The sequence below is a fragment of the Mobula birostris genome, assembly GCF_030028105.1.
Source record: "Mobula birostris isolate sMobBir1 chromosome 11 unlocalized genomic scaffold, sMobBir1.hap1 SUPER_11_unloc_2, whole genome shotgun sequence".
Taxonomy (NCBI): Eukaryota; Metazoa; Chordata; class Chondrichthyes; order Myliobatiformes; family Myliobatidae; genus Mobula; species Mobula birostris.
The window spans coordinates 311781-325486 of record NW_027274038.1 but is presented as its reverse complement, the minus strand read 5'-3'; the positions used below and the strand labels follow the sequence as shown (position 1 = coordinate 325486).

Sequence of the window (13706 nt, the reverse complement as noted above, 5' to 3'; positions counted from 1 at the left end):
GACAGACCGACCCTGCCAGATCCCTCAGCATTCCATGTGTGTTTGTGTCGGTGGGTGAGAGAGACAGAGACAGACACAGAGAGACAGACAGACACACACACACACCCACCCACCCCCATCCACCCTGGTAAAAAAAGGTGGTGGGGGAGCAGGGGAGAAGACACCACTGTGTCCAATGATAGCCTGTGCAGACGCAAAGTCTACAGCTTCTGTGAGATGAAACAAACTCAAGCCACTCAACAATTGTAATTCCACACACATCAAAATAAAGGCACAGAGGTGTGAATGGCTGCACTTCAGCCTTCGGCTTGGAGAGCACACCCATTGTTTCTCCTCAGGCACACCTGTAGCTGACATCTTCCTATTCCCAAGCTTGCCAGGAGGCTTTTCTGCCCGCGGACTTTGGCCACGTCCACAAACCTCGTAACCGGTCTTGAGCGGCGCACGTGGCCTCTGCCTTTGTCGCCCGGTGCAGTCCCATCCGCTCGCTCCCTCCCGGAGAGGGCAGAGCCTCCGAAGGAGACCGTTCAGCTGGATGCGCCAGCCAGCTGGGGCACGCAAAGCCGAGAGGCGCGCTCTCTTTGCCGAGTGCAGGGACGCCCTTGAAGGGCCGAGCGGCCTGCTCCCACTCCCCCTGCAGACTTTTGTGCAGACAGGACAGCGTGACCAGCCTCCCACGACCAGGAGAGCAGTGCAAGTTGAGCCAGCCTCTGAGACCGACCTGGGAGCCAGCCGAGGAAGCCGGCAGCCTTGACGTAGGCAGTGTGCCAGTGACGTAGGCGCCCGTAGGTACGGCCCCACTCCCAGATGATTGGTGGATCACTGGCAGCTTTACATAGCCTCTGACAAGTTGCACTCAGGACGGACCAGGTAGGCAACAGCTGTCCAGCACACCCACCGATCCCAGACAACCTAGGGGAGAGCTGCCAGCGGGCCAGGGCAGCAAGGTCTTTGCCAGGCCTCCTGCTTCAATCTAAACACCAGAGGCTAGGCAGGATGTAGCCGACTCAAGAGGCCGCCTGCATCGCTTCTCGGCCTTTTGGCTAAGATCAAGTGTAGTATCTGTTCTTATCAGTTTAATATCTGATACGTCCCTTATCTGGGGACCATATATTAAATTGATTTTTGGAACAGGGAGATGGAATAGGGGCTTGCTCCGTCCACTCCACGCATCGACCCGGTATTGCAGTGCCTCTGGGAACGGTGCACTCCCCTTCTGGGGAATTTCAAAGTAGCAAAGAAAAGAAAAACGACGAAAGCTCCATCAGGCGGCGGCGGCGGCACAGCAGCACAGACAAGCATGCACGCACATGGAGAGAGAGGAGAGCTGCTTGCTCTACACCTCTCCTGTGTCTGTGTCTGTCTGTCGATACAGCTCACTCACTCACTCACTCACGCAATGTGCAGACAACTCAACAACAGCACGGGCATCATATCTGGGCCGTTTGGCTAAGATCAAGTGCACATCCGGGCTGCAACCAGATCAGGTGCTGCAGGCAAGGCAGCAACTTCATGAGAGATGCCCCTTGGCATTCATTCCTGAAGCAAACTGCTCAACCGGCGCACTCATTCTGATGCCTGCTCACTCGGCTGCTGCCTGCACCAAGCACAGAAGCAGAGTGAAGTGGAGCAGGCCGAAAGACCTTTTCTGTCCCGCCACACTCGCTCCACTTCTCAGGCTCAGGCTTCTCAGCTGCTCCTTGAAGCCAACGGAGGACGCGACGGACGGACGGACGGACGGACGGATGGACGGGCGGGCGAAGGAAGGAAGGAAGGAAGGAAGGAAGGAACGAACGATATCGAGTCACTGGCTCTGCTGCAATTTCACCAGCAGCCAGCCAGCCTGTCGGACAGGCAGGCTCGTTCAAGTGTGCCAGCAGCCAGGGCACGCGGACGGGAGGGAGGAAGGAAGGAAGGGAGGGAGGCATCCGATGGAGCCCGGCTACAGAGCAACGGGGCGCCGCCGCCGCCGGCACAACAGGGCCCGGTGCTCCTGCACCCTGCATCCTCCCCGCCTGCACCAGACTGCCAAGACTGCTGCTCTCCTGCCCAGACAGACAGACCAGCTACAAGCATCACCACCTAGCCATAGCATCAGCAAAACTCTGCCTACCTGCCCTGCCCTGGCCTGGCCTGGCCTCCTGGCCTCCTCTGATGCGTCTGCCTGCCCCAGGCCCAAAGCCCCGCCCACCGTTCAAGGTAAGGCAGAGGCACAACCCCCCACTCCACCCACTCAGACCTCCCCAATATACATCGGCAGTGCAGTGCATCTCTAGCCTCGCTCAGAATCACGTCCCAAACCCCAAGATCACTCAAACGTCTCATGCTTACACCTACCTACTCGGCGTCCAGCTTTGGCGCACGTCTCCACAATTGCCACATCCGTCCACGTGCCCCTGCTTCACGCACGGCACTGTGCCTCCCTCCGGCAGGCATTTCGCCGATCCGTTTCCTGTTTCACAACCAAGGCATAATCAGTACCCCTTTCCTTCCACGGCGCGCACACGCGCCCACCCACTCCACCACTGAGCCATGCCGGCCAAAAACGCACCTGCAGAGCAGTGGGGCACAGGGCCGCCGTCAGCCCGCGACACATTTCCCTCCTGCCGTGCCCTCCCTCCTGTTTCTACATCCGTGCACCCACCCCGCTGCAAAACCAGTCAGTCTGCTCAGGCGTCAGCACAGAGGCATAATGAAGGGCCTCGGCCCTTCTCCCTTTACTGCCCTCTGTACAGCTTGGCAGATCCCTCAGCACTCCGTGTGCACGTGTGTCTGTGACTCTGTGTGTGTGTGTGTGTGTGTGAGAGAGAGAGATTGAGTGAGTGAGTGAGTGAGTGAGTGAGTGAGTGAGTGAGTGAGAGAGAGAGAGACAGACCCTGCCAGATCCCTCAGCATTCCATGTGTGTTTGTGTCGGTGGGTGAGAGAGACAGAGACAGAGACAGAGAGACAGACAGACACACACACACACACACACACACACCCACCCACCTCCACACACCCCCGTGTGCACGTGTGTCTGTGACTCTGTGTGTGTGTGAGATTGAGTGAGAGAGAGAGACAGACCCTGCCAGATCCCTCAGCATTCCATGTGTGTTTGTGTCGGTGGGTGAGAGAGACAGAGACAGAGACAGACACAGAGAGACAGACACACACACACACACAAACACACACACACACCCACCCCCACACACCCCCGTGTGCACGTGTGTCTGTGACTCTGTGTGTGTGTGAGATTGAGTGAGTGAGAGAGAGAGACAGACCGACCCTGCCAGATCCCTCAGCATTCCATGTGTGTTTGTGTCGGTGGGTGAGAGAGACAGAGACAGACACAGAGAGACAGACAGACACACACACACACCCACCCACCCCCATCCACCCTGGTAAAAAAAGGTGGTGGGGGAGCAGGGGAGAAGACACCACTGTGTCCAATGATAGCCTGTGCAGACGCAAAGTCTACAGCTTCTGTGAGATGAAACAAACTCAAGCCACTCAACAATTGTAATTCCACACACATCAAAATAAAGGCACAGAGGTGTGAATGGCTGCACTTCAGCCTTCGGCTTGGAGAGCACACCCATTGTTTCTCCTCAGGCACACCTGTAGCTGACATCTTCCTATTCCCAAGCTTGCCAGGAGGCTTTTCTGCCCGCGGACTTTGGCCACGTCCACAAACCTCGTAACCGGTCTTGAGCGGCGCACGTGGCCTCTGCCTTTGTCGCCCGGTGCAGTCCCATCCGCTCGCTCCCTCCCGGAGAGGGCAGAGCCTCCGAAGGAGACCGTTCAGCTGGATGCGCCAGCCAGCTGGGGCACGCAAAGCCGAGAGGCGCGCTCTCTTTGCCGAGTGCAGGGACGCCCTTGAAGGGCCGAGCGGCCTGCTCCCACTCCCCCTGCAGACTTTTGTGCAGACAGGACAGCGTGACCAGCCTCCCACGACCAGGAGAGCAGTGCAAGTTGAGCCAGCCTCTGAGACCGACCTGGGAGCCAGCCGAGGAAGCCGGCAGCCTTGACGTAGGCAGTGTGCCAGTGACGTAGGCGCCCGTAGGTACGGCCCCACTCCCAGATGATTGGTGGATCACTGGCAGCTTTACATAGCCTCTGACAAGTTGCACTCAGGACGGACCAGGTAGGCAACAGCTGTCCAGCACACCCACCGATCCCAGACAACCTAGGGGAGAGCTGCCAGCGGGCCAGGGCAGCAAGGTCTTTGCCAGGCCTCCTGCTTCAATCTAAACACCAGAGGCTAGGCAGGATGTAGCCGACTCAAGAGGCCGCCTGCATCGCTTCTCGGCCTTTTGGCTAAGATCAAGTGTAGTATCTGTTCTTATCAGTTTAATATCTGATACGTCCCTTATCTGGGGACCATATATTAAATTGATTTTTGGAACAGGGAGATGGAATAGGGGCTTGCTCCGTCCACTCCACGCATCGACCCGGTATTGCAGTGCCTCTGGGAACGGTGCACTCCCCTTCTGGGGAATTTCAAAGTAGCAAAGAAAAGAAAAACGACGAAAGCTCCATCAGGCGGCGGCGGCGGCACAGCAGCACAGACAAGCATGCACGCACATGGAGAGAGAGGAGAGCTGCTTGCTCTACACCTCTCCTGTGTCTGTGTCTGTCTGTCGATACAGCTCACTCACTCACTCACTCACGCAATGTGCAGACAACTCAACAACAGCACGGGCATCATATCTGGGCCGTTTGGCTAAGATCAAGTGCACATCCGGGCTGCAACCAGATCAGGTGCTGCAGGCAAGGCAGCAACTTCATGAGAGATGCCCCTTGGCATTCATTCCTGAAGCAAACTGCTCAACCGGCGCACTCATTCTGATGCCTGCTCACTCGGCTGCTGCCTGCACCAAGCACAGAAGCAGAGTGAAGTGGAGCAGGCCGAAAGACCTTTTCTGTCCCGCCACACTCGCTCCACTTCTCAGGCTCAGGCTTCTCAGCTGCTCCTTGAAGCCAACGGAGGACGCGACGGACGGACGGACGGACGGACGGATGGACGGGCGGGCGAAGGAAGGAAGGAAGGAAGGAAGGAAGGAACGAACGATATCGAGTCACTGGCTCTGCTGCAATTTCACCAGCAGCCAGCCAGCCTGTCGGACAGGCAGGCTCGTTCAAGTGTGCCAGCAGCCAGGGCACGCGGACGGGAGGGAGGAAGGAAGGAAGGGAGGGAGGCATCCGATGGAGCCCGGCTACAGAGCAACGGGGCGCCGCCGCCGCCGGCACAACAGGGCCCGGTGCTCCTGCACCCTGCATCCTCCCCGCCTGCACCAGACTGCCAAGACTGCTGCTCTCCTGCCCAGACAGACAGACCAGCTACAAGCATCACCACCTAGCCATAGCATCAGCAAAACTCTGCCTACCTGCCCTGCCCTGGCCTGGCCTGGCCTCCTGGCCTCCTCTGATGCGTCTGCCTGCCCCAGGCCCAAAGCCCCGCCCACCGTTCAAGGTAAGGCAGAGGCACAACCCCCCACTCCACCCACTCAGACCTCCCCAATATACATCGGCAGTGCAGTGCATCTCTAGCCTCGCTCAGAATCACGTCCCAAACCCCAAGATCACTCAAACGTCTCATGCTTACACCTACCTACTCGGCGTCCAGCTTTGGCGCACGTCTCCACAATTGCCACATCCGTCCACGTGCCCCTGCTTCACGCACGGCACTGTGCCTCCCTCCGGCAGGCATTTCGCCGATCCGTTTCCTGTTTCACAACCAAGGCATAATCAGTACCCCTTTCCTTCCACGGCGCGCACACGCGCCCACCCACTCCACCACTGAGCCATGCCGGCCAAAAACGCACCTGCAGAGCAGTGGGGCACAGGGCCGCCGTCAGCCCGCGACACATTTCCCTCCTGCCGTGCCCTCCCTCCTGTTTCTACATCCGTGCACCCACCCCGCTGCAAAACCAGTCAGTCTGCTCAGGCGTCAGCACAGAGGCATAATGAAGGGCCTCGGCCCTTCTCCCTTTACTGCCCTCTGTACAGCTTGGCAGATCCCTCAGCACTCCGTGTGCACGTGTGTCTGTGACTCTGTGTGTGTGTGTGTGTGTGTGAGAGAGAGAGATTGAGTGAGTGAGTGAGTGAGTGAGTGAGTGAGTGAGTGAGTGAGAGAGAGAGAGACAGACCCTGCCAGATCCCTCAGCATTCCATGTGTGTTTGTGTCGGTGGGTGAGAGAGACAGAGACAGAGACAGACACAGAGAGACAGACACACACACACACACAAACACACACACACACCCACCCCCACACACCCCCGTGTGCACGTGTGTCTGTGACTCTGTGTGTGTGTGAGATTGAGTGAGAGAGAGAGACAGACCCTGCCAGATCCCTCAGCATTCCATGTGTGTTTGTGTCGGTGGGTGAGAGAGACAGAGACAGAGACAGACACAGAGAGACAGACACACACACACACACAAACACACACACACACCCACCCCCACACACCCCCGTGTGCACGTGTGTCTGTGACTCTGTGTGTGTGTGAGATTGAGTGAGTGAGAGAGAGAGACAGACCGACCCTGCCAGATCCCTCAGCATTCCATGTGTGTTTGTGTCGGTGGGTGAGAGAGACAGAGACAGACACAGAGAGACAGACAGACACACACACACACCCACCCACCCCCATCCACCCTGGTAAAAAAAGGTGGTGGGGGAGCAGGGGAGAAGACACCACTGTGTCCAATGATAGCCTGTGCAGACGCAAAGTCTACAGCTTCTGTGAGATGAAACAAACTCAAGCCACTCAACAATTGTAATTCCACACACATCAAAATAAAGGCACAGAGGTGTGAATGGCTGCACTTCAGCCTTCGGCTTGGAGAGCACACCCATTGTTTCTCCTCAGGCACACCTGTAGCTGACATCTTCCTATTCCCAAGCTTGCCAGGAGGCTTTTCTGCCCGCGGACTTTGGCCACGTCCACAAACCTCGTAACCGGTCTTGAGCGGCGCACGTGGCCTCTGCCTTTGTCGCCCGGTGCAGTCCCATCCGCTCGCTCCCTCCCGGAGAGGGCAGAGCCTCCGAAGGAGACCGTTCAGCTGGATGCGCCAGCCAGCTGGGGCACGCAAAGCCGAGAGGCGCGCTCTCTTTGCCGAGTGCAGGGACGCCCTTGAAGGGCCGAGCGGCCTGCTCCCACTCCCCCTGCAGACTTTTGTGCAGACAGGACAGCGTGACCAGCCTCCCACGACCAGGAGAGCAGTGCAAGTTGAGCCAGCCTCTGAGACCGACCTGGGAGCCAGCCGAGGAAGCCGGCAGCCTTGACGTAGGCAGTGTGCCAGTGACGTAGGCGCCCGTAGGTACGGCCCCACTCCCAGATGATTGGTGGATCACTGGCAGCTTTACATAGCCTCTGACAAGTTGCACTCAGGACGGACCAGGTAGGCAACAGCTGTCCAGCACACCCACCGATCCCAGACAACCTAGGGGAGAGCTGCCAGCGGGCCAGGGCAGCAAGGTCTTTGCCAGGCCTCCTGCTTCAATCTAAACACCAGAGGCTAGGCAGGATGTAGCCGACTCAAGAGGCCGCCTGCATCGCTTCTCGGCCTTTTGGCTAAGATCAAGTGTAGTATCTGTTCTTATCAGTTTAATATCTGATACGTCCCTTATCTGGGGACCATATATTAAATTGATTTTTGGAACAGGGAGATGGAATAGGGGCTTGCTCCGTCCACTCCACGCATCGACCCGGTATTGCAGTGCCTCTGGGAACGGTGCACTCCCCTTCTGGGGAATTTCAAAGTAGCAAAGAAAAGAAAAACGACGAAAGCTCCATCAGGCGGCGGCGGCGGCACAGCAGCACAGACAAGCATGCACGCACATGGAGAGAGAGGAGAGCTGCTTGCTCTACACCTCTCCTGTGTCTGTGTCTGTCTGTCGATACAGCTCACTCACTCACTCACTCACGCAATGTGCAGACAACTCAACAACAGCACGGGCATCATATCTGGGCCGTTTGGCTAAGATCAAGTGCACATCCGGGCTGCAACCAGATCAGGTGCTGCAGGCAAGGCAGCAACTTCATGAGAGATGCCCCTTGGCATTCATTCCTGAAGCAAACTGCTCAACCGGCGCACTCATTCTGATGCCTGCTCACTCGGCTGCTGCCTGCACCAAGCACAGAAGCAGAGTGAAGTGGAGCAGGCCGAAAGACCTTTTCTGTCCCGCCACACTCGCTCCACTTCTCAGGCTCAGGCTTCTCAGCTGCTCCTTGAAGCCAACGGAGGACGCGACGGACGGACGGACGGACGGACGGATGGACGGGCGGGCGAAGGAAGGAAGGAAGGAAGGAAGGAAGGAACGAACGATATCGAGTCACTGGCTCTGCTGCAATTTCACCAGCAGCCAGCCAGCCTGTCGGACAGGCAGGCTCGTTCAAGTGTGCCAGCAGCCAGGGCACGCGGACGGGAGGGAGGAAGGAAGGAAGGGAGGGAGGCATCCGATGGAGCCCGGCTACAGAGCAACGGGGCGCCGCCGCCGCCGGCACAACAGGGCCCGGTGCTCCTGCACCCTGCATCCTCCCCGCCTGCACCAGACTGCCAAGACTGCTGCTCTCCTGCCCAGACAGACAGACCAGCTACAAGCATCACCACCTAGCCATAGCATCAGCAAAACTCTGCCTACCTGCCCTGCCCTGGCCTGGCCTGGCCTCCTGGCCTCCTCTGATGCGTCTGCCTGCCCCAGGCCCAAAGCCCCGCCCACCGTTCAAGGTAAGGCAGAGGCACAACCCCCCACTCCACCCACTCAGACCTCCCCAATATACATCGGCAGTGCAGTGCATCTCTAGCCTCGCTCAGAATCACGTCCCAAACCCCAAGATCACTCAAACGTCTCATGCTTACACCTACCTACTCGGCGTCCAGCTTTGGCGCACGTCTCCACAATTGCCACATCCGTCCACGTGCCCCTGCTTCACGCACGGCACTGTGCCTCCCTCCGGCAGGCATTTCGCCGATCCGTTTCCTGTTTCACAACCAAGGCATAATCAGTACCCCTTTCCTTCCACGGCGCGCACACGCGCCCACCCACTCCACCACTGAGCCATGCCGGCCAAAAACGCACCTGCAGAGCAGTGGGGCACAGGGCCGCCGTCAGCCCGCGACACATTTCCCTCCTGCCGTGCCCTCCCTCCTGTTTCTACATCCGTGCACCCACCCCGCTGCAAAACCAGTCAGTCTGCTCAGGCGTCAGCACAGAGGCATAATGAAGGGCCTCGGCCCTTCTCCCTTTACTGCCCTCTGTACAGCTTGGCAGATCCCTCAGCACTCCGTGTGCACGTGTGTCTGTGACTCTGTGTGTGTGTGTGTGTGTGTGAGAGAGAGAGATTGAGTGAGTGAGTGAGTGAGTGAGTGAGTGAGTGAGTGAGTGAGAGAGAGAGAGACAGACCCTGCCAGATCCCTCAGCATTCCATGTGTGTTTGTGTCGGTGGGTGAGAGAGACAGAGACAGAGACAGAGAGACAGACAGACACACACACACACACACACACACACCCACCCACCTCCACACACCCCCGTGTGCACGTGTGTCTGTGACTCTGTGTGTGTGTGAGATTGAGTGAGAGAGAGAGACAGACCCTGCCAGATCCCTCAGCATTCCATGTGTGTTTGTGTCGGTGGGTGAGAGAGACAGAGACAGAGACAGACACAGAGAGACAGACACACACACACACACAAACACACACACACACCCACCCCCACACACCCCCGTGTGCACGTGTGTCTGTGACTCTGTGTGTGTGTGAGATTGAGTGAGTGAGAGAGAGAGACAGACCGACCCTGCCAGATCCCTCAGCATTCCATGTGTGTTTGTGTCGGTGGGTGAGAGAGACAGAGACAGACACAGAGAGACAGACAGACACACACACACACCCACCCACCCCCATCCACCCTGGTAAAAAAAGGTGGTGGGGGAGCAGGGGAGAAGACACCACTGTGTCCAATGATAGCCTGTGCAGACGCAAAGTCTACAGCTTCTGTGAGATGAAACAAACTCAAGCCACTCAACAATTGTAATTCCACACACATCAAAATAAAGGCACAGAGGTGTGAATGGCTGCACTTCAGCCTTCGGCTTGGAGAGCACACCCATTGTTTCTCCTCAGGCACACCTGTAGCTGACATCTTCCTATTCCCAAGCTTGCCAGGAGGCTTTTCTGCCCGCGGACTTTGGCCACGTCCACAAACCTCGTAACCGGTCTTGAGCGGCGCACGTGGCCTCTGCCTTTGTCGCCCGGTGCAGTCCCATCCGCTCGCTCCCTCCCGGAGAGGGCAGAGCCTCCGAAGGAGACCGTTCAGCTGGATGCGCCAGCCAGCTGGGGCACGCAAAGCCGAGAGGCGCGCTCTCTTTGCCGAGTGCAGGGACGCCCTTGAAGGGCCGAGCGGCCTGCTCCCACTCCCCCTGCAGACTTTTGTGCAGACAGGACAGCGTGACCAGCCTCCCACGACCAGGAGAGCAGTGCAAGTTGAGCCAGCCTCTGAGACCGACCTGGGAGCCAGCCGAGGAAGCCGGCAGCCTTGACGTAGGCAGTGTGCCAGTGACGTAGGCGCCCGTAGGTACGGCCCCACTCCCAGATGATTGGTGGATCACTGGCAGCTTTACATAGCCTCTGACAAGTTGCACTCAGGACGGACCAGGTAGGCAACAGCTGTCCAGCACACCCACCGATCCCAGACAACCTAGGGGAGAGCTGCCAGCGGGCCAGGGCAGCAAGGTCTTTGCCAGGCCTCCTGCTTCAATCTAAACACCAGAGGCTAGGCAGGATGTAGCCGACTCAAGAGGCCGCCTGCATCGCTTCTCGGCCTTTTGGCTAAGATCAAGTGTAGTATCTGTTCTTATCAGTTTAATATCTGATACGTCCCTTATCTGGGGACCATATATTAAATTGATTTTTGGAACAGGGAGATGGAATAGGGGCTTGCTCCGTCCACTCCACGCATCGACCCGGTATTGCAGTGCCTCTGGGAACGGTGCACTCCCCTTCTGGGGAATTTCAAAGTAGCAAAGAAAAGAAAAACGACGAAAGCTCCATCAGGCGGCGGCGGCGGCACAGCAGCACAGACAAGCATGCACGCACATGGAGAGAGAGGAGAGCTGCTTGCTCTACACCTCTCCTGTGTCTGTGTCTGTCTGTCGATACAGCTCACTCACTCACTCACTCACGCAATGTGCAGACAACTCAACAACAGCACGGGCATCATATCTGGGCCGTTTGGCTAAGATCAAGTGCACATCCGGGCTGCAACCAGATCAGGTGCTGCAGGCAAGGCAGCAACTTCATGAGAGATGCCCCTTGGCATTCATTCCTGAAGCAAACTGCTCAACCGGCGCACTCATTCTGATGCCTGCTCACTCGGCTGCTGCCTGCACCAAGCACAGAAGCAGAGTGAAGTGGAGCAGGCCGAAAGACCTTTTCTGTCCCGCCACACTCGCTCCACTTCTCAGGCTCAGGCTTCTCAGCTGCTCCTTGAAGCCAACGGAGGACGCGACGGACGGACGGACGGACGGACGGATGGACGGGCGGGCGAAGGAAGGAAGGAAGGAAGGAAGGAAGGAACGAACGATATCGAGTCACTGGCTCTGCTGCAATTTCACCAGCAGCCAGCCAGCCTGTCGGACAGGCAGGCTCGTTCAAGTGTGCCAGCAGCCAGGGCACGCGGACGGGAGGGAGGAAGGAAGGAAGGGAGGGAGGCATCCGATGGAGCCCGGCTACAGAGCAACGGGGCGCCGCCGCCGCCGGCACAACAGGGCCCGGTGCTCCTGCACCCTGCATCCTCCCCGCCTGCACCAGACTGCCAAGACTGCTGCTCTCCTGCCCAGACAGACAGACCAGCTACAAGCATCACCACCTAGCCATAGCATCAGCAAAACTCTGCCTACCTGCCCTGCCCTGGCCTGGCCTGGCCTCCTGGCCTCCTCTGATGCGTCTGCCTGCCCCAGGCCCAAAGCCCCGCCCACCGTTCAAGGTAAGGCAGAGGCACAACCCCCCACTCCACCCACTCAGACCTCCCCAATATACATCGGCAGTGCAGTGCATCTCTAGCCTCGCTCAGAATCACGTCCCAAACCCCAAGATCACTCAAACGTCTCATGCTTACACCTACCTACTCGGCGTCCAGCTTTGGCGCACGTCTCCACAATTGCCACATCCGTCCACGTGCCCCTGCTTCACGCACGGCACTGTGCCTCCCTCCGGCAGGCATTTCGCCGATCCGTTTCCTGTTTCACAACCAAGGCATAATCAGTACCCCTTTCCTTCCACGGCGCGCACACGCGCCCACCCACTCCACCACTGAGCCATGCCGGCCAAAAACGCACCTGCAGAGCAGTGGGGCACAGGGCCGCCGTCAGCCCGCGACACATTTCCCTCCTGCCGTGCCCTCCCTCCTGTTTCTACATCCGTGCACCCACCCCGCTGCAAAACCAGTCAGTCTGCTCAGGCGTCAGCACAGAGGCATAATGAAGGGCCTCGGCCCTTCTCCCTTTACTGCCCTCTGTACAGCTTGGCAGATCCCTCAGCACTCCGTGTGCACGTGTGTCTGTGACTCTGTGTGTGTGTGTGTGTGTGTGAGAGAGAGAGATTGAGTGAGTGAGTGAGTGAGTGAGTGAGTGAGTGAGTGAGTGAGAGAGAGAGAGACAGACCCTGCCAGATCCCTCAGCATTCCATGTGTGTTTGTGTCGGTGGGTGAGAGAGACAGAGACAGAGACAGAGAGACAGACAGACACACACACACACACACACACACACCCACCCACCTCCACACACCCCCGTGTGCACGTGTGTCTGTGACTCTGTGTGTGTGTGAGATTGAGTGAGAGAGAGAGACAGACCCTGCCAGATCCCTCAGCATTCCATGTGTGTTTGTGTCGGTGGGTGAGAGAGACAGAGACAGAGACAGACACAGAGAGACAGACACACACACACACACAAACACACACACACACCCACCCCCACACACCCCCGTGTGCACGTGTGTCTGTGACTCTGTGTGTGTGTGAGATTGAGTGAGTGAGAGAGAGAGACAGACCGACCCTGCCAGATCCCTCAGCATTCCATGTGTGTTTGTGTCGGTGGGTGAGAGAGACAGAGACAGACACAGAGAGACAGACAGACACACACACACACCCACCCACCCCCATCCACCCTGGTAAAAAAAGGTGGTGGGGGAGCAGGGGAGAAGACACCACTGTGTCCAATGATAGCCTGTGCAGACGCAAAGTCTACAGCTTCTGTGAGATGAAACAAACTCAAGCCACTCAACAATTGTAATTCCACACACATCAAAATAAAGGCACAGAGGTGTGAATGGCTGCACTTCAGCCTTCGGCTTGGAGAGCACACCCATTGTTTCTCCTCAGGCACACCTGTAGCTGACATCTTCCTATTCCCAAGCTTGCCAGGAGGCTTTTCTGCCCGCGGACTTTGGCCACGTCCACAAACCTCGTAACCGGTCTTGAGCGGCGCACGTGGCCTCTGCCTTTGTCGCCCGGTGCAGTCCCATCCGCTCGCTCCCTCCCGGAGAGGGCAGAGCCTCCGAAGGAGACCGTTCAGCTGGATGCGCCAGCCAGCTGGGGCACGCAAAGCCGAGAGGCGCGCTCTCTTTGCCGAGTGCAGGGACGCCCTTGAAGGGCCGAGCGGCCTGCTCCCACTCCCCCTGCAGACTTTTGTGCAGACAGGACAGCGTGACCAGCCTCCCACGACCAGGA

At 58.0% G+C, this 13706-nt stretch overlaps 4 non-coding genes across 4 annotated transcripts; all 4 read left to right on the top strand.

Annotated features, from left to right (window-relative positions):
* The first annotated feature begins 1023 nt into the window (after positions 1 to 1023).
* Positions 1024 to 1214, top strand: LOC140192180 (U2 spliceosomal RNA). The gene has a single exon (XR_011884134.1). It is a non-coding gene; the product is annotated as a U2 spliceosomal RNA (small nuclear RNA).
* Positions 1215 to 4277: 3063 nt separating this feature from the next.
* LOC140192179 (U2 spliceosomal RNA) lies at positions 4278 to 4468 on the top strand. The gene has a single exon (XR_011884133.1). It is a non-coding gene; the product is annotated as a U2 spliceosomal RNA (small nuclear RNA).
* Positions 4469 to 7535: 3067 nt separating this feature from the next.
* On the top strand, positions 7536 to 7726 carry LOC140192177 (U2 spliceosomal RNA). Its single transcript, XR_011884131.1, has one exon. It is a non-coding gene; the product is annotated as a U2 spliceosomal RNA (small nuclear RNA).
* A 3063-nt stretch (positions 7727 to 10789) lies between these two features.
* LOC140192176 (U2 spliceosomal RNA) lies at positions 10790 to 10980 on the top strand. The gene has a single exon (XR_011884130.1). It is a non-coding gene; the product is annotated as a U2 spliceosomal RNA (small nuclear RNA).
* Positions 10981 to 13706: the final 2726 nt, after the last annotated feature.